The sequence below is a fragment of the Chiloscyllium plagiosum genome, unplaced genomic scaffold (genome assembly GCF_037043375.1).
Source record: "Chiloscyllium plagiosum isolate Xiang-an unplaced genomic scaffold, Cpla_swu_hap1 HiC_scaffold_4, whole genome shotgun sequence".
Classification (NCBI taxonomy): Eukaryota; Metazoa; Chordata; class Chondrichthyes; order Orectolobiformes; family Hemiscylliidae; genus Chiloscyllium; species Chiloscyllium plagiosum.
Genome location: NW_028270142.1, coordinates 102611251 through 102633087, shown reverse-complemented (window position 1 = coordinate 102633087; position 21837 = coordinate 102611251). Strand labels below are relative to the sequence as shown.

At 40.0% G+C, this 21837-nt stretch overlaps 1 pseudogene; it reads left to right on the top strand.

Annotated features, from left to right (window-relative positions):
• The window catches only part of LOC148150191 (uncharacterized), a 176028-nt pseudogene that overhangs the window by 127490 nt on the left and 26701 nt on the right, over positions 1-21837 (top strand).

Below are 21837 nucleotides of genomic sequence, written 5' to 3'. Positions count from 1 at the left end.
TTTTTTAAACTCATGTATAGTTTGCAGAAATATGATCAACTCTTGGTTATTAACTATACCCAATTCTTGAGATCTCTATTACTTGGAACAAAGAGATGAATGGCTTCATCCCACAACAAACCACAACAAGCTGGCAGCAGTCATTACAAGTTGAAGCTATTTTTCAGTACTTTAAAAATGGCCTGAAAATATCAATTCCTTTTCTCTCCTAGATTCTAATAGAAAGCTTTGCTTTTTGCTGTGTCCAGTCATGTTGAGAGCAGACTCCAAGATTATACAATCACTTTCAATTTACTTCTAAATGGAAATCACTTGACTGAAAAGAGTCATCTGTTAGTTGGAAGTTGATTTGTTGAACTTCATTCTATAATTGAAGTCTACAAGAAAGTGATTGTGGTAATCTATCTTCCTCATTCATAATTGAAGCTGTATTTGCATATGCATATAAAATACCTTCTGGCAAAATCTAACTTCAATGTTTTCACTGGCAGGCCAACAATGTCACATATTTGATACAATCTATTCTGACTGTAAATACTTTAATTTCTTATGTCCTTGATTGCTCATTTTTACTCATTTTAACCTGACTAAGATATTGCCAAAGGAAGAGCAAGGTGGCTCAGTGGTTGGTACTGCTATCTCACAGCATCTGGGGCCCACGTTCAATGTCACCCTGGAGCAACTGTCTGTGTGGAGTTAGTGCATTCTCCTCATGTCTGAATGGGTTCCTCTGGGTGTTCAGTTTCCTCCCACAGTCCAAAGATGTGCAAGTTAGGTGGATTAGCTATGCTAAATTGCCCATAGTTTGCAGGCTAGGTTGATTAGCCATGGAAAATGGAAGGCTATGGGGTGGGGCCCACTTTGGAGGGTTGGTTTGGCCTGCTTCCGCAATGTAGGGATTTTATGATAAATTATAAGTCAAAATTTAGACAGAGTAATAGAGAAGGCACTCTATTTTATCAAATTGGTGTATCTTAATCATTCAGATTCACTGTACAGCTTTTGGCTCACAATAAATTGCAACTTTAAAGCCTAATTATCTTTTTTTATCTATTGCCTTCACAGTATTGAATACCTGACCTAGCTATACTACTTAACAGACCTAACTGATCACCAGAGTGCAGTTGGGCATGAGAAAAAAAAACAACTTATCTCTTTAGAGGATCATTGCATAAAGTACTCTATCAATTTTATCAAGAACAAGGAAAAAATCGTCAAATATGATAGTGCGTGGAACCGCTCTTAATTGTATTGAGAAAATGTCTAAGATTGAAAGAAGTAACTTTTTGATCACTGAATGTTCTTTGGAGCTGCTTAAGTGCACCTTAGAATTACTTTTAATCTGAGAGATCTTTCAGCAGAATATTAGGCTGGTGAACGGATTAAGAAGGACTTTATAATGGATTAAGTGCCACTGTTATACAAAAGCCCAAGTTCAGAGCTCAGCCTTAAATATAATATTAACTATTGACAATTTAATCCAAAAAGGCGTATTTCTGACAGCATTTGAAGAATATACCTTCCCCTAGAAATTATTGGTTTTAAAAACTCTGAATCACTCTTCCAATATTTGCTGATTATCGGCGAAATTCCACACTTTCAGTGCATACAATAAAGATTTAGGCTTTTACTTGATGATTTTTAAAGTAAAGGAGTGAATAAAAAATGAGCACTTGAAGTAACACCATTAACCTCTATAATTACCTTCTTATTTTGTTCTACTTTAGGTCAGCAGTGTTACAGCAAAATACAGGGGTTGGTGTTCTTCGACATTGAATTTTAACTCACCCAGTCCTCAGGTTCATACAAGACTTGGAAACTCATTGTGGCAATGTTACCTTCAACAAAAATCAGACCATACTGAAAATAAGAAATATAAAAATTATATCAATTTGGAGATGAATATAAAGTAATCATGTTCATTACTCATTATCTTGAGCTCAGGAAACACATTCCAAAATACAAATTCAAAGACACAAGACAAAAATTTGATTCTCAGATCCTCAGTCTTGGTCAGTTTAAGAGCAGGAAAACCAGTTCTTTGAGACCTTCTGGGGCTTGTTATGTTTTCCTGAAATTGGTTACTGAGTTACTAGCATACCTTGTTTTGCTTTAAACACAGCACAATTTATCAGTAATTTAGTTCAGTCCGTCCCAATGAATGGAAGATAGAAGATTCTTATAACCTCAATACTTGAGTGCTAAATCATTGGGAATCTGATTGAGTACTTTACAGATAAGACAGATTACAATAAGTGTCAACTTGGCTCAGTTGAAACCATTTTCAGCCTGAAGACAAATAGTCATGGATTCTAATTCCAGCCCAGTTTTAGACTGTCATTTTTAGCGTACCCTGCATTTTTTGGTGGTGCCATCTTTCAGTTGTGGACTGTCTGTTGTTTCAAGTAAAAGTAAAAGATCCCTTGATATACAAAACAAGAACAGAAGAGTTCTTGGAGCGCCACAACTAACATTTTGTATAGAGACACACACACACACACACACACGTATACACACACACACCACACATACATACACGTACACACACCACACACACATACATATCCACACACACACACATACACATCTGTTACATCTTAGGTCAGAGATATATGACAGTTGGAGAGGCAGTTAGCAAAAGGAGCAGTGGGGTAGTGCTTAGTAGACCCCCTCCGCCCCACCTCCCTGCCCCGCTCCCCAAACATTTCCTGATGCAGGGTTCTTCAATCATGTGCTATCAGCTTCCGAATGAGATTGTCCTCCCCTTCAACCATTTCTAGGATCCCATTAGTGTCCCCAAATGGTTTCATAATCTTGCCTCCCTGCCTGCTATTGGGTCAATACTAGGCAAAAACAATGACTGCAGATGCTGGAAACCAGATTCTGGAGTAGAGTGGTGCTGGACAATCTGCCAGCAGTGGGATGAGATGCTGGTGAAGTTCCTAAGCTAAAACTGGAATTTTAGTGAGAGTTGCCGTGAATTTATTTAAGAGCCTGGTACAGGACTGCATAGTAGAGAAAGATAATGACATCTCACAGATAATGTCTTTTCTAATACAGCACTTAACTCCTATTGAAGTGCTCTATAAAATTAGTCCAATTTAGTCATTGACTCTTCCCAGACATTGTTCCACCACTGGATAAATATGTCACTTTTCTGCTTTTCCTGGAGGGTCTGGTCTGGAAACCTCAACATGGACCACCCAGGCCACTTACATTAGTAATCCCATTCCTGCAATCTGGGCTGTGGTCATGTGCACAGACATGAACGCTGAAGTTCTCCTATGTTTATTTCTTCATTATACTGAAAAGATGTTCCTTTCCTTCAGAAAGCAAAACAGGTATGGGGGTTGGGTGGACATGTGGAGTTGAGATTACAATAAGAGCAGCCATGATCTCAGTAAATGGCGGAATAGGCTTGAGGGGCCAAATGGCCTACCCCTAATTCTAACTTGCACATTCACATTGTCTGGTGCCTAGTGTGAGGTGCTATTACAGGTACTTTAAAGGAATAAGTCGTCATGAGTGACAGCCTTCCTCTCTGTGCAGTGCGATCACATATTGTCACAAGGAAGAATACTGTTGAATTGTATTGTTGAATCATGTTAGAATAAATTAGCCTTTTTTGCTGGCTTGCAATAGGAGTTAAATGGTTACTTTTTGAGCTGCACGTTTCTATGAGTTTAAAATTTTGGAACAGTGAGACAATTTTGGAGAAAAGCTGGAAACATCTGTACTGTGTGTCTCCAGTGAAACATTTCACTGCTGCCATGTGCTTTGAAAGCTGAAGTAGCAATTAGAGTTCTTGAAGGTTTACTGCAGCTACATTGTCAGTTGTCATGTACAACATAGCTTGTTGGTGGTCAGAGCTGTTAGCTTAATCTGATGCTCTTCCTCTTTTTTGAACTATGTGCTAGTGCTCATATTGACATATTTGGCCTTTACGACAAATCAGTTGACAGACGAACTCTGTCAAGCCTACTTGAATGAGGACTTCTGAGGGTTGTTGTGAAGTTAAACCTGATTAATGAGTTGTGGACGTTTCTAGTGGGTGTTCCATTTCCATGCTTAAGTGCCTTGTTCTTACTAATATCAGATTACGTGAACTTGCTTTTAATGAACACTGATACCCTTGTTCATTGGAATGCTTTATCAAAGCATCTAGATTTGAGTTTAGAAATGAAACCTGTAGTTAAATTAAAGATAGGTTAAGTGTATTTTTCCTTTTTGTTAGTGAAATGAGTTTTGAGAGGCTGTATACTTCGAATATCTAGTCATTGCAGACATTTCAACATGAGCTGTAAAACTGCTTTCAGACGTGAACAAAGTTCCTGCTAATCAACACCAGCAGACTATGCATTTCAACTGTACTGCCAATGTTTTTGTAAAATTGATACAAATTTCATATAAATTTGATTATCTTTCGATAATCCTTCTATGCTATCATGTGATAGCCAAGGGGTAAATAGTTCTTGAAAAACACTCTAAAACCACAAGTTGAACAAATTTTGACATAAAGATATTGCACGAGTTCAGTAAATTGTTAAGGAGGTATAGCTGCTATAGATTACTCTTTGTTAACTAATCAATCAATTCTTCAGAACAACTGTCTCCTAGTTTCATAAACCTTTTCGTAATCTATTAAACACATTTAAGGGCACATAAAATACAATCATTTATATTTATAAACATTTTGAAACAGATTATGCATCAGATTAAAAGTTACATACCAGGTGACTGCTGAGACCATTTTTGTAAAACAGATAACTTGTACTTGGACATAGAAAGCTTGATTGGAACAAATAGGAATTGAGCAAACATTGCAATTTCCATAATCATGTTGGTTGTTTAGTGCAGCATCCAGACAGGTGACTACTAGTTTTTAATGTGGGTAAGTGTGAGACATCACATATTGAGAAGTTAAACATTTGCCCTGAGGACATTAAGGGTCACTAAGGAGTATTGAAGTTACACAGTCAGTCAGACAGGCTGGGTAGAAAAATATTATTTGCTTGGGTAGGAAAAGCAGAAATGCAATGATTTACTTAAATGGTGAGAAACTGAAATTACAATGTTCAAAGTAATCTAGGTGTCTTTACTTATGACTCACTAAAAACTAACATGTAGATTCAAAAAGTAATTAGGAAGAGAGATGATATATTGACCTTTATCACAAGAGAACGTGACTTCAGGAATAAAGATGTTTTTTCTGCAATTGTGTAGTGGCTTGGTGAGATCACACCTGTAGTGTTGGGCTTAGTTTTTGACTCTTTACCTAACTTGCTACAGAGGGGGAAATGGAAGTTCTGTCAACTGATTCCTGCAATGTTAAAAATCATACAACACCAGGTTATAGTCCAACAGGTTTATTTGGAAGTACTAGCTTTCGGAGTGCTGATTCTTCATCAGGTAGCTAGTGGAGCAGAATCATAGGACACAGAATTTATAGCAAAAGATCATAGTATCATACAAAAATGTCAGATATTGAACAAATGTAAATTGCGGTTAAGTCTTTCATCTTTTAGAATGGGTTGCAGGTTTCAATTCATTAACATGTAAATCCTTCTTTCAAGTCACATTCCCGAGATAACTTAAGGTTTTATACACAGATGCCTGCAATAGCAGGTTATCAATATAGGAAGAGATTGTGGAGACTGAGTCTATATTCTGTAGAATTTGGAAAAATGTGAGGTGACATAGTTGTAACAAAGTACAGGGCTTGAGGAAGTAAATGGCTGAAAGATATTTCCTCTAGCTGGGTGGGTGGAGGAGTCTAGAATCAAGGGATACATTCTCAGAATAAGGTTTATGTCAGTTAAGGATGAGTTGAGCAATGTCTTCACTCAGAGGGTGGTGAATATTCGGAATTCTTTATCCCAAAGGAATGTGGATGGTCAGTCATTGGATATGATTGATAGATTTTTAGACACTAATAACATCAAGAGACATGAGCACAGTGCAAAAAAATGGCATGGAAGTACGTTGCCAGTCATAGTCCAGTTGAATGACAGAGTAGGCTTAAGGAGCTGAATGGCCTAATCTATCTCTTATTTCCTGTGTTTCTATGAATCACCCAGTCAGACATTTCCAATAGTTCAGCAACTGTTACATGAAGTTTGGAATGGATGGACAATAGACAAATGACCAGCTCCATTAAATTTAGAATTGAAAACTGAAACCCTCTGATTGTTTGTCCTAAATCATAACCAATTGCAGATGAATACAGCAACAAAAAACTACAAAAGAACTTTGCTTTTATAAATATAGACACAGTGTAAAGAAACCATGATGAATTTGTACAAAATACTATGGCGGAGGACTATTTGTGGCTATGACATTCCATAATAGAAAGAAATTAAAAATGTAAAACATATTAGCAGTGGAGTAAGACTCGTGGTGGAGGGAAGCGAACCTAACACAGGGGAAAGATTGAGTCTGGTGTGGTTAGAGTGCATCCAGCATGCTGCAGTGTGTGACCCGCGTGTAGGAGAGTGAGCTCAGTGCAGGGAGAGACCAAGCCTAGTGTGGAGAGTGTGTCCAGTGTGCAGGAGAGTGTTTCCAGCATGCAGGAGAGTATGTCCAGCATGCAGGAGAGTGCTTCCAGCGTGCAGGAGAGTGCTTCCAGCGTGCAGGAGAGTGCTTTCAGTGTGCAAGAGGGTTAGCTCAGTGCAGAGGAGAGACCAAGCCCGGCATGGGGAGAGTGAGCCATGAGGCAACATTAGCAAGGAAGGCCCAGTGGTGAAAGATAGTGCCAAAGGATCAGCAAATTTGACGTTAGTTGGGTCTGACATAGACGGTGGTGAGGTGACGGTGGGTCTAAGCTGGCTCAGAACCCAAAAAAGATGGACTTCTCTTCACACTATATCGTTTCATTTGTCTTTATGTTTAAATCATCCAAATGGCTCCATAATCTGGTGATGAGCAAAAGCTTTTCACTGTATTTTTTTGTATTTCTCACTGTAAAAATGTGAGTTATATTAAGGAGTTAGGCGGAAACCTCTGTCAGCTTGAAAATCTGAGGTGTTTGTCTCAAGAGAGAAAGAGATTTCTTGTCCACGAACTGGATCTTGAATCCAGTTTAAAGTCTGTTTTGTATTTCTGACAAGAATAACTTTGGTTTATTTGTTTTTTAAGTATATTTTGGTTGTTAAATGAGTGTCTTACTTGATTATGCTGAATAAATTCTGACTTCATCACAAGCTCAGTCCTCTCATCTTGTCGAATGGTATATCTGCGTCATACTTGGAATGTAAACTGAAGGAATTAATTTGAAACTTTTAATTAGGTGAGCTTAACCAATCGTAAGAAATCTAGATTATGTAAACTTCTTTTTAACAATAACAACATCATAACTTGCACGTCAGCATATATCCTTCTACCCACCCCTCCCTCTCCATGGCCATTTATAACCTCTACTCCAATTTCTTATCAACTGATGCCAATCATTCTCCACCCACCACACTTTACCTCATTCAGTGTACATCATGGGCAGATCTCAGAACCCTTGAGGGGATAAAACATACTAAGGTGTCAATTTAAGAATTCATTTTTAAAAATAATTCACATTGATTAAAAAAAACTCTATTTTTAACTTCTTTTAAAACATGTAAAATAAGAATTAGAATTCGTAGTCTGACTTCAAAAAGCCGACAACAGTTTACATTGAGTTATGAGTGATAATGAAAGGTTGTAAAATTAGTTATACATTACTTATACTGCAGTGATAATCTTCAGACTTATGTCATGAGTGTAAAATAGAAGGATTTTTCTTTATAATAAAGGCAGGGTTTTGTTAATTTTTAAAGGGAAGAAGTTTTAAATGCCTTGACAGCTTGGCTATCCCTTTTCACAGCTCTGTTGACAGCTTCCTTTGCGAGCAATTTTGAAATTTCTCTTAGTTAGTTTCTTCTTTGCATCTAGCTTAACAGTTCTAATGAACAGAGCTGGAAATGTGTTGCTGGAAAAGCGCAGCAGGTCAGGCAGCATCCAGGGAACAGGAGAATCGACGTTTCGGGCATAAGCCCTTCTTCAGGCTTATGCCCGAAACATCGATTCTCCTGTTCCCTGGATGCTGCCTGACCTGCTGCGCTTTTCCAGCAACACATTTCCAGCTCTGATCTCCAGCATCTGCAGACCTCACTTTCAGTTCTAATGAACAGGACAGATGCGATGATTTTATACACTTTCTATACACATTTCATGTCCACTTTACCAATCCCTAGGCAGTCCTTCCAAAGGACAGCTTGCCTTTTTCCAAAGGATACCTGACCTCTTGAGACCAGACACAAATGGGTAATTTGCCTTTCCTAAAGATCTCTCTAAAGGACTTCAGCAACTTAGAAATTCTCTCATCAGATCTGAAATGCCCATATCATGTTTCAGATAATGTATTCACGAAAATCAGAACAACTTGAAGTAACCAAAATGTAACTTGTGCAGTTGCATCCATGAACTATAGATGTGCAAATTAGGACTCGTCTCCATTCCCCTCTTCCATCATTAAGATGTTAGGTGCTTTATTCAAGAGAGGGATTTCTAGATTTAGGCCTTCAGAAACATTTTCAAAATGGCAGAGAGGATCTCCGTCTTTACAAAATTTCAGGCCACTGTGTAGGGTCACCAGTTTGATGCCATGGATGATAACTGCTATAATGTGGTGACTCACAGGTGTCCATCAAACTAGTGTTGAAGCAACTCCTCGCAGTGCCGAATTTGATGTTAAATTAAAAAAATGGTGTAGGAATAATCATGAATAAATTAGGGATTTAAAAATATAACAATCGATGTACTTTGATATGTAGATAAATTGTAAGAAACAGTCAGACAATAAAATTTATTTGCTCCAATTTTTGAGAATGGGGCCAAGATTCTCCAGCTCCCAATATCAGTTTGAATGAAGGTGTGAAAAACACAAAGATGCATCTACTCACTTCATCTGGTACACTTCCACTGTTGCTGCCAATTTCTCAGTGCTTATGACAGCTTCTGTAATAGGAAGGAGGCCCAGGCAGCATTGGTGCAGACCACGTGATACAGGCAGCCTGCTCTTTCTTAAAGGCAGGCCAAACACTGAGGGCAAGTGGTGGTTCTTGCAAACTGATTACCAGGCAGACAGAGTAGTCCGAACAGGCAGCTGTGGTATTCAGATATTAGTGATGCACTTGGGCAGGGGAGGTGATGCCATGAGCCTGACAGAGATCCAACACTCCTCAAGGACTACCTTCACGAGTGAGTAGGGCCAGTGGTCAGTAAATTCAACTCTGGCAGTCTGCATTCAATGCAACATGAGATCTGATGATCACTCACAAATTGTGAGGTCTCTTATACCTCATACACCAGCAACCTTGCTTGCCGTTGAATGCAGTACACACTGAATTCGCAGCAATCCTTCGAACCTAGGACTTAATCCAAATAATTCAGATATTCTAACCATCCACTCACACCTATAAATGCTCCCTGCAACCCCTTAGTGCCACAACACACCACCAGTTATTCTGCTATAACATTATCTAAAGCAGTGTAACTGAGATTCTGCCTTTTTGCAGGATAAGGTGTCACACTAAAGGAAGCAACACAGATTTGGCAGGGGAGAAGGACATCTGGAAGTCCTCAGCCCTTTTACAAAAAAGGATAACAGCATCAAAGGACAGAATGCAATGGAACCCACAGCAACTAATGTTGGTGACAGCATCTTCCTGACTGATGTCATATAGTCATAGAGTCATAGAGTCATAGAGATATACAGCACAGAAACATATCCTTCAGTCCAACTTGTCCATGCCGAGCAGATATTCCAACCCAATTAAAGTTAAAAATCACAGCTTTCGGAGCTAGTGTGTTTGCAATTAAACCTGTTGGACTATAACCTGGTGTTGTGTAACTTTTAACTTTGTACACCCCAGTCCAACACTGGCATTTCCAAATCACAACCCAATCAGGTCCCACCTGCCAGCACTTGGCCCATATCCCTCCAAACCCTTCCTATTCATATACCCATCCAGATCTCTTTTAAATGTTGCAATTGTACCAGCCTTCACTACTTCCTCCGGCAGCTCATTCCATACACATACCACCCTCTGCGTGAAAAAGTTGCCCCTTAGGTCTCTTTTATGTCTTTCCCCTCTCACCCTAAACCTATGCCCTCTAGTTCTGGACTCCCCTTTCCCAGGGAAGAGACTTTATCTATTTATCCTATCCATGCCCCTCATGATTTTATAAACCTCTATTTAGACACCCCTCAGCCTCTGACACTCCAGGGAAAACAGCTCCTGCCTTTACAACCTCTCCATTATCCAAATCTCAACAACTTGACGTTGGGAATGATAAGCAAGCTGCTGATAATGGGATGATTCACTTCTCATTTCCCAGTCCACTCTTCTTTCTTCCAATGCCTTCCCTTCTCTTGAATTGCTGCTTTCCAACACTAGCAGGAGAGAAATTGACAGAACAATGCCAATGTAGAGGGCCCATTCATGATCGGACACTGACAGATCAACTCAAGTATTGACACTGCACCACGGTTTGGAGGCTCGTACAGAGAAGGAATCAGCATATGGCAAATCATAGGGTGCCAGCCAGAATGAATGGATGGTATATTTACCAGCTGCCTGGAGGACAATGAGGTGAACAAATACTGTTGCAGGGAATTCAGATGAGGACTTCAATGGGGAAGCAAAACGGAGAGCACAAAATAAACATGAATGCATTGGCTGATCTGCCTGTTTGCCCACCGTCACCTTCAAACAGCAAAGAGAGGCCCAGCTCCAATTCATCAGAGAATACAGCATGGAATTTGCCCTCTTCAGCTCCTGTCCATCTTCTGCTTTGCTGCATGCCCAGGGGTAACGCCACTGCTGTCCCCACTCATCAGGCTTTTGAATGAAGCCTCTGTATTGACCTATGCCATTCCTGTGGGGATGCAGCATTACTCAGGAACTCACCACACAATCCCTAAAGTGTTCTACAGTACTTCCAGCCACTTGGAAATAAAAGCTGTAAAAATTTCACATACCTTGATCAGGGTACTAAACCCTTTAAATAATGCTGCTGAAGGGGATATCTTGCTGTTCGAGATTCTTTATTCAAGTGTGAACATCACTGATATTGACAAGAACTGCCAAATTTGGATTCTGTTTCCCATCAGTTCATTGGGTGATGTATGTTCATGGCAGCACCAATTAATATGTTCTGGTCCATATTGGGCAGTGTGCATGCGTGGAGAAATCTACCATGTAGTTTGCTCCAGATAGGTCTTCTTAGAAGGTATGATTGAATTTCATATCCCAAATGAATACCCCAACATGTAACCCTAGACTGAAATAAAAGCACTGAGAACAGGAAACCATAACCTTCTTTTCAGCGGATTTGAAGTAGATGGCGATGAAAGCAGGATTAGCTCTACTTTACGAGAAGTGTAAGGAGAAGCCACTTTTCTGCTGCTCAAAGCTGGGTTTTTGTGGAATGCCTCAAAGCTGGTGCCTGTCTTCTGGTGAACAGGCTTACTGAGATAGCCAGCTCTTTTTTTTTTAAATTAATATAGTATCATCCTGGACCTTATAGACACCTTGCTCAATGTCAGGAATTATGAGTTAAAATCCCATTCCAGAGGCCTGACTGCATAGTCAAAGCTGACACCAGTGCTAGTCCAGAAATGATGCTGTAGCATCAGGGATGCTAGAACCAAAAGTGAATGGGAATGTAGGCATAGTACATGGTCTGGCTAGCTGTGCTTAAATTAACACACAAAATGTCCTGGACATGGAAATAGGAGAGTGACATATCTGAAAAAAATCATATTTCTTGGCAGCGTGAAGACAGAAGCAGATTCAAAAATGTGAGATTAGTCCCCTTCCTCATTCATGCATCTGATAGCAAAATCCGATCCCTGAAGTTTTTAACATCTGTCCATTTTGGTGAGATTCATACTGCCTGCTTTTCTCCTTTTCGGATAATCAACCTGTTTAGAGCTTATACTGCACAGTTTTGGGGCAAGTGAAACTGAAAGCAGGGCCTTCTGGCTCAAAGATAGGGACAGTAGTACTGTGCCACAAGACCCCATCCTGCTTTGTTCTAAATTGCCCACTGTTCATTGCCACCACCTATTTGAACAGCATGTTTTATTTCTCTATGCTGTTTCCTAATTGGACACGCACTGCCTCCAGTTTGTGGACTGATGTATGTAAATCATGTCACAATATGATTCATATGATTTCCATCTACTTCATGCTGTTTCAATCATCTGTTCAGATAATGTTGGAATACAAGGTTGACAGACCCAGAGATCTAAGCAGATATTCGTATATAAAAAAGAATATGATTCTCACTTTATAAAGTCACTAATGAAGCCTTTCTCTTATTTATTTTCTTGATCGGTTGCAAAATTTTTGTGGAAGATTCCCTGGAGTCACCTTCTTCCTTGTCTTGCTGTTGTAGAGTCATAATAGACTTACTATTTGTTTTCAAATTACAGTTTTGTCTTTGAAATTCAGTTTTGGCTGTAAAATGGTACGCTTCTTTTCTATGGAGTCCAATCCAATGCTGTATGCCTCCTTAACCTGGACACTGAACATGATTTGCAATGTGCAAATCAGCATGCTGTTAAAAATATTGTTGAGGCTGAGGGCAAGAAGACTTTTTTTATTCATTCAGGGGGTATGGGTTTCACTGGCTGGACCAGCATTTATTGCCCATCCATAATTGTTTTTGAGAAATTGATAGTGAGCTGTCTTTTTGAACTGCTGCCATCCATGTCCTGTAGGTAGACCCTCAGTGCTGTTAGGAAAGGAGATTCAGGATTTTGATCCAGCAACATTGAAGGAGCAGTGAAATATTTCTAAGCCAGGATGCTGAGTGGCTTAGAGAGGAACTTGCAGATGGTGGTTTTCTCATGTGTCTGCTGCCCTTGTGGTAGTGGTTGTGTGTTTGGAATGTGCTGTCTTGATAAAGATGATTCTTGTCCTGCTGCAGTCATTGTTTAGTTATTCATGGGCCAGGGGCATCGTTGGCTGGGACACCATTTATTCTTAATCTCTAGTTTCCACCCAGATGGTGGTGGTGATTCACCTTCTTGAACCACTGGAGTTCGTTTGATGTATGGACGGAGTTCCAGAATATTGACCAGCAACACTGAAGGAATGATGACACATTTCCAAGTCTGGATAATGAGGGGCTTAGTGATGAAGTTGCAGGTGATAGTGTTTCTCATGTATCTGCTGGTCATGTCAATCAAAATAGTGCCATTTGTGTATTTGGAAGATGCATTAGAAGGAAATTTGGTGAATTTATGCAGTGCTTCTTACAAATGGTACACAATATTGTTACTCAGTATTGGTAGTGGAGGAAGTGAATACTTGTGATGAAGGTGCCAGTCAAGCATACTGCTTTGTATAAGAAAGTGATTTATACCTTATAGCTGATGGATAGGTTTTGGGGAGTGAGTTAATCATTTCAGAACTCCTAGCCTCATACCTGCTCTTTCATAGGATCCCTACAGTGTGGAAACAGGCCATTTGGCCCAACAAGTCTAAATAACCCTCCTAAGAGTAACTCACGCAGACCCATTCCCCTACCCTGCATTTCCCCTGACTAATGCACCTAACCTATACATCCCTGGACACTATGGACAATTTAGCATAGCTAATTCACCTGACCTGCTCATCTTTGGACTGTGGGAGTAAATTGGAGCACCCAGAGAATACCCACGCAGACACAGGGAGAATGTTCAAGCTCCACACAGTCACCCGAGGCTGGAATTGAACCCTGGCACTGTGAGGCAGCAATCCTAACCACTGAGCCACCATGCTGCTATAGTGTCTTGCAGCCATAGTATCTATATGGCTGTTCCTATTAAGTTTCTGGTCAATGACAACCACCATGATGTTAATGGTAGAGGATTCAGTGATGATTATGCCACTAAATCTCAAAAGGTGATGATTAGATTCTCTCTTGTTAATGATGGTCATTTCTTGACATTTGTGTGACACAAATATTACTTGCCAACTGACAGCAAAAGCCTGGATATTGTTCAGCTTTTGCTGTGTTTGGACAAAGTCTGCTTCAGTATCTGAGGAGATGATCATTTTGCAGTCATCAATAAAATCCCCCATTTCTGATCTCATGGTGGTGGGTAGGAAAAACAGCTGAAGATAGTTGGGCCAAGGGCATTTCCTTGTGCAACTCCTGCAGAGATATCCTTTAACTGGAGTTGACTGATCTTCAACAACAATAACCATCTTCTTGTGTCAGGTATGACTCTAACCACTCTTAACTCATTAACTCATTTTTTTACCATATTTCTTAATTGTCTGAATGTTGGTTGTCTTGCCACTGTTCCCACAAGACAGACAGAATAAGGAACAATGCCTTGAAATATGAGACAGTTGATTACCCTAGTTGTACAGAATGGAGGTGTCTGGTTTAGCAAGGGGACCTCAAAAATAAACTGTATTAGCATGAAGTGACAGTGGAAGAAAATCTTATAGTGTTCTGAGACAAATGGATTCATCTATTTTACTGTAAGAACACATTGGATTCAATGGCTTTAGCATTACTCGTGCCCCTGTATACATTACAGATGGGAATGACTGTGTTCAGAAAGAGAGAGATTAATTGAATAAATAAAGAGCTTGGCTGAAGAGATGTTTTGTTTTAAGGGTAGAGAGATGAACAGGTGTAGGAAGAGAGTTTTAGGAAACAGACAAAACTGACTGAAACTGCTACTATTAGGTACTGGACAATGCAGGGAGAGGACTGAACTGAAGGCTCTAGAAGATCTTTTTTTAAATCTGTGCTCCCTGCCTTCATGGACATGTCGATATCTTCTCCATATACCTCACACACATGCTTGTGCTTACGGTGCATTTCCTTTTTCAATTCTGCTCAAAAATCCTGTCATCTAATGTAATCCATTTATTAGTATTTGCAAGACGACCATCTGAGTAATTACTTCAGCTCAATTGTATTCCTCTTTATGTATATCTTTGTTTCCTACTGTAGTGGTTCCCTTCATGACAGTGATGAAGAACTTAGAGTACTCAAACAGGCCATTTACAATCTTTCTTTATCTAACCCCATCAGCAAATCCTTCTATTTCTTTCTTCCTCAAGAGTTTATGTAACTTCCCTCAAATACATTTACCATATTTGCCTTAACTGCCACTTGTTGTAGCACGTTTTAACCATTCTCTGGGTTAAGGTGTTTCTCCTGAATTTTCTATTGAAATTATGAGCAACTTCCTAATTCTAGTATTGCTCACAGTTGGAAACAGTTTCTCTTCTTTATTATAGCCTATTGTAATCTGACTCAGTGTCCTCTTTTCCAGAGAAAAGAACCACAACCTGTTCAGTTAATCTTAATAAGAATAATGCTTCAGTTCTACTTTCATTCTAAGAAATTACTTTTCACATATTTGCCTCAATGACATTTTTAGAATATAAAATATTGAGAAGGACGTTTCATGATCTTTTAATTGCTGCCATTCCATTTCAAGATCACAGCCTCCCCTGGCCCACCCTATCCTGACCCTTCAACCTACCCCTGCTGCTCTGTGTAGCCACATCCGACTGCCTCCTCATTGCTCCGAGCTCAGAACTACTCTTCACCTAATGAAGCTTCCATGCTTGCCCCCAATAACCCTTGACTTCCTTGTTCATCAAAATTCCAATTCAGCCTTGATTATACTCAATAACATCACTCCCACTGCTCTGTAGGAAAGAGAATCTCAGGAAAGATGTTGTTGAACTCGAAAGTGTGCAGAAAAGATTGAAAAGGACATTGCTGAGTTTGGAGGCTTTGCACTACAGGGAGAGACAGAATAGACTGGGGCTATTTTCCCAAGAACGTCGGAAGGTGCAGGGGGACTTTGTAGAGGTTCATAAAATCATGAGGGACATGGATAGGGGGATTTGCCAAAAGCTTTATCCCAGAATAAGAGGGTCAAAAACTACACGGCATAGGTTTAAGTTGAGAGGGAAAAGATTTAAAAGGGACCTAAGCATTAACATTTTCACTCAGAGGTGGTGCCTTTATGGAATGAGCTGCCAGAGGAAGTGGTGGATGCCAGTACAATTACAACATTTAAAAGGCATCCGGATGGCTACATGAATAGGAAGGGCTGAGAGGAATATGGGCCAAATGCTGGCAAATAGAACTAGATTAATTCAAGATATCTGGCTGGCATGGACAAGTTGGATCAAAGGGTCCATTTTAGTGCTGTACAACTCTATGACTATAGAAAATAAACCTCCTTCAATCAGATTTAACTGGGAAACCCTTAATTTTAAACTGTGTTCCTCATTCTATACTTCTTCACAAGAGAAAACATTCTCTCAGTATCTATTCTTCTAAGTCCACTCAGGCTTAAACAACATCACAATCATCCTTTTAAAGTCAAATGGCCCAACCTGCCCAAACTTTCATCGCAAGACAATCCTTTCATCTCAGGAATCAGTTGAGTGAACCTTCTCTGAATTGTTGCAAATACAACTCTATCCTTTGTTAAATAAGGAGACCAAACTGTACACTATCCTTCAGCTGTGCTCTAACTAACGTGCTATACAGCTGCAGTAACACTTCCCAAATTTTAGATTCAATTTCCCCTTGCAATCAATGCCAATATTCAATTTGCCTTCCTAATCAATTGCTTTACCTGCAAAATAACTTTGTGATTCATATACCAAGATATCCAGGTCCCTCTGCCCCATAAAGCTCTGCAACCTCACTTCATTTCATTAACATATTGCCTTTCTATTCTTCCTGCCAATTGGACAACCTCATACTTTTCATCTGCCAAATTTTTGCCTCTAATTTAAGGAATGTAAATCTCTTTGGGGACTCTGGATGTCCTCTTTCCTACCTGTCATTATGTTGTCACAATTTGGCACTCATACATTCACTCCCTTCATCAAAGTCATTGAAATAGATTGTGACTGGCCAAGGGGACATGCTGTTATTAATTCTGGGATTCGTGGAACTCTGGAATTAGATGGCCATCAGTTGATAACAGATGCATTTTGAGATAGACTTTATTTGACACCTGCTCTTTTGGATGCACTGCCTGGACCTGCATGCTTTCTATAAACTTTGCAATCATCAGTCGAAGCCAGTGGGAATGTTGTTTCCTGAGGGAGAGCATTATCCTTAATTCCTGCTCCCGTCATGTGCTCGGAATTATTACTTGACATATCATATTTGTTTGTGTGACATCAAACTTATTAATAGCAATGATATCTGAATGCCAGGCTCAGGGGTCTCGATCACTGGTTCCCAAGTCTATTCAAAGTGGGAAAATTAGCAAGAAGTCTTACATTTGAAGTCTATCACATGCCATCAATCTGTTGCATCAGTTAAGTTAAAAATCACACAACACCAGGTTATAGTCCAACAAGTTTAATTGGAAGTACTGATGAAGGAGCGGCGCTCAAAAAGCTAGTGCTTCCAATTAAACCTGTTGGACTATAACCTGTTGTTGTGTGATTTTTAACTTTGTACACCCCAGTCCAACACCGGCATCTTCAAATCATGGCACCTGTTTAGGGTTTTCTTTTCATTTAAGAGAAATACAAGAAGATAGAGGTTGAGATGACATGTAACAATACTCAGCACACACTCATTATAGGTGTAGCTGTTGTCTGGTTGGCAGGCAGTGTGCTTGAACCACAGCTATTTATATATATAGGATGATATCTATAAATGACTTGGATCAGGGAACCAAATACGAGATTTACAAGTTTGCTAACGACACAAAACTAGGTGGATTGTGAGTTGTGAAGAGGACGCAAAGAGGCTTCAAGTCAATCTGGACTAGTTGTGTGTGTGGGAAAACACATGGCAGATGAAGGCTGGCAAGAATATATGTGAATTTATGTACCTTGGTATGAAGTACAAAAATGCAGAATATTATTTAAACGGTAATATATAAGGTAATATAGATATAAGGAAATGTGGATCGTGTTGCCATTGTAACCTGTCAACAAAAATAGACAGACAGGTGCAGCAAACAATTAGCAAGGCAAGTGGTCTGTTGGTCTTCATTGCAAAAGGATTTGACTTCAGAAGTGAGGATGTCTTACTGCAGTTATACAGAACTTGATGGGACTACACCTGGAGTATTCTGTGCAGTTCAGGTCTCCCTACCTAAGAAAGATTATAGTTGCCATGGAGAGAATGCCATGGAAGTTCACTGCTGGGGATGGCACGACTGTCATATGAGGCAAGATTGGTTCAGCCGGGTTTACATTCAGCCGAGTTTAGAAAAATGAGAGGGAACTTGATCGAAATGTATGAAATTCTAACTGGGCTAGACAAACTAAAAGTAAAGAGCATCAAAAACAAAAGCTGCTGGAAAAGCTCAACTTTTGGGAGAATAATGATACCTCCACATCGTGAATCTGTCAAATCAAAGACTTGGGGTGGCAATGGGGCAGTGGTAAATTAAAGTCTACAAACAAATGACAAAGATTTGGGGGAGATGTTGAGGATGGGTTTGGGAGGGTTAACACTTTATTGAGCACAATAAGCAGCATCTATTGTGATGATTTAATGAGGACATGCTCAAAATAAACAAAAAAGCTTTTCAGAGTAAACTTGGGTCTAATACGCTTGTAACAGCTTCTGTAGTAATTCAGTATTTCATAATCATGTGATCTCTAAGTATTGCAATAAACCTCATATTTTTCATTCAACAAGACTCTTCTGGTTAGGCTAAATAGTTGGATATTCTCATCCATGCTAGATCTATTTCATCTTGACAACAACGAAATCTGTAAACCTTGTGGTAACAATCAACACAAAAGAATATAAGAACAAGAACAGTCAGAGAGCAATATGGAAATCATTTCAAATCTGCAAGTCTGAGACAGCGATAGAGAACTACATCATGAGGTGGAATAGTCACAAATCTGATTTGAACTAGTGAGCCAATCAGACATCAAATTGAAGCCAAAAATCACCATAGATAAAATGAAACTTTGAATTGCACTGTAATTCAGGCTAAAAGAGCATTCTTTTAAAACTTGTAGCTCCAATCAGGCATCACTGCCATGCATGTGGAGACTGGGCTGTTAAAATGAAATAAAGAAGACAATGAAAGAAAACTTGTAATCCAGGAGCCGAAAGCAGGAGAATTTGCTAAAGCCAGATAAAGCAAAGAAGCAATTGGGTACTTCCAAAGAAAATGCAGCAAGCGGCAGGAGGAATCATGGAGAACCACAATGTTGCAGAATATATTTTTTAAAGAAGGCAGAATTACTAATCACATTTGAAAACTATGGTATCAGAAATAGCATTGCCATGAAGATTTAATTTTAGTAGGGAACCAAACAGAACTCTTGAAGTGCAGAGCAGTTTCTAAACTGGGTAGTGTGACAAACGATGGCCATACACAGATAGACATATAGCAGATGATGGCTTGCCATGGAATAAATGAAACATCGGACAAATCCAAAGAGGTATTGGAGGCCTTTGACAATTATTTCAACTCAGAACTGCTACTGCAGGCTACTTTGCATTTCCCTATATAAACAAGCAGTAAAGAACAAGATGTGCACAGCTCTAAAATGATGGAACAGGAACTCAGCATCAGAATGGTAAAAGAAAGTTGTCACCATAATTGTATGAGAGGTCAAAAATCAGAAAGGACGATAAAAGGTCACAACTGTGTTTTTAGAATTTTAAAGGCATTAAGAAATCTTTTACATGCATTTGCTTGTAGTGCATGCTCATTGTAAGGTCAGTACACCATAATTCAGTTCCAGCTCTCATTAGATTCCATTGAATTTATACCATGCTTGAATCCAGAGCTGGAAACATTGAGGTGCATTGTTTAAAACAAGGACATCAGGGATGCCGAGTAATACAGAAATCGTGATTAAGATTTGGGTAACTGCTTCAATGATCATCCTTGGCCCATGTGGAGAAATAATTGATAATGCTTGAGTAAATCTTCCTGTCAAATTCATTCCCACACTTTCCCAAAGTCTGGTAGGAGACTTGGCGGGGAATAAGCAGAATTTGTTTTTCTTGAAGTCTTGTGGGTTGTCAGCATAATTTTTCAGATTTTTTTGCCTGATGCCTTAAATTTTCATTTCTCTTGGTCAGTGCCATCTAGAAATAATGCTGCTCACTATGTTGTGAGTCCACTGTTGCTACAAAGTAATGGACTTGGACACTCATCCTTCTAATTGAAATAAAAAAGGTCTTGTGGAGGACCTGTACAAGAAGGATGGGTTGCATCTGAACTGGAAGGGGACCAATGTCCTGTGTGGAAGGTTTGCTCGAGTAGTTCGAGAGGGTTTAAACTAGTATGGCGAGGGGGGGGGGGGGGGGGGGGCGGGAACCTGAGCTGTATACTGGAGGGGAGAGTTGATGCAGATGAGGCAATAGCAAGAGGTAGACCAGCTAGTGGGAAGGATTTTCCTGGGAAGGAACCAAGGGATCAGTTAAAGTGTGTTTGCTTTAACGCAAGGAGTATCAGAAATAAAAGTGATGAACTTAGAGCATGGATCAGTACCTGGTGTGATGATGTTGTTGCCATAACAGAGACATGGGTTTCTCAGGGGCAGGAATGGTTGCTGGATGTTCCAGGGTTTAGAACATTTAAAAAGAATAGGGAGGGGGGAAAAAGAGGAGGGGGTGTAGCATACTAATCGGAGAGGGTATCACACCTACAGAAGCTTCCATTGTCGAGGAAGATCTGCCTACCGAGTCAGTATGGGTGAAAATTAGGAACAGCAAGGGAGCAGTCACCTCGTTAGGGGTTTACTACTGGCCCCCCAATAGCAGCAGGGAGATGGAAGAAAGCATAGGTCGGCAGATTTTGGAAAAGTGTGGACGTAGTAGGGTTGTTGTAATGGGTGACTTTAACTTTCCCAATATTAATTGGAACCTCCTTTGAGCAGAAGATTTGAATGGAGCTGTTTTTGTAAGGTGTGTTCAGGAGGGTTTCCTAACTCAGTACGTTGACAGGCCGACAAGGGGAGAGGCCATTCTAGACTTGGTGCTCGGAAACAAGCCGGGGCAGGTATCAGATCTTGTGGTGGGAGAGCATTTTGGTGATAGTGACCACAATTGCCTCACATTCTACATAGCTATGGAGAAGGAGAGGATTAGGCAAAATGGGAGGATATTTAATTGGGGAAGAGGAAACTATGATGTGATTAGACATGAGTTAGGAAGCATGGACTGGGAGCAATTGTTCCATGGTAAAGGCACTATAGACATGTGGAGACTGTTTAAGGAACAGTTGTTGCAAGTGATGAATAAGTATGTCCCTCTGAGACAGGCAAGAAGTGGTAAGATAAAGGAACCTTGGATGATGGGAGCGGTGGAGCTTCTCGTCAAAAGGAAAAAGGTAGCTTACATAAGGTGGAGGAAGCTAGGGTCAAGCTCAGCTCTAGAGGATTACAGGCAGGCAAGGAAGGAGCTCAAAAATGGTCTGAGGAGAGCCAGGAGGGCGCACGAGAAAGGCTTGGCAGAACGGATTAGGGAGAACGCAAAGGCATTTTACACTTATGTGAGGAATAAGAGAATGGTCAAAGAAAGAGTAGGGCCGATCAGGGATAGCATAGGGAGTTTATGTGTGGAGTCTGAGGAGGTAGGGGAAGCCCTAAATGAGTTTTTTGCTTCTGTCTTTATGAAAGAAACAAACTTTGTAGTGAATGAAACCTTTGAAGAGCAGGTGTGCATGCTGGAATGGATAGAGATAGAGGAAGCTGATGTGCTGAAACTTTTGTCAAACATTAAGATTGACAAGTCGCCAGGCCCGGACCAGATTTGTCCTTGGTTGCTTTGGGAAACGAGAAATGTGATTGCTTCGCCACTTGCGAAGATCTTCGCATCCTC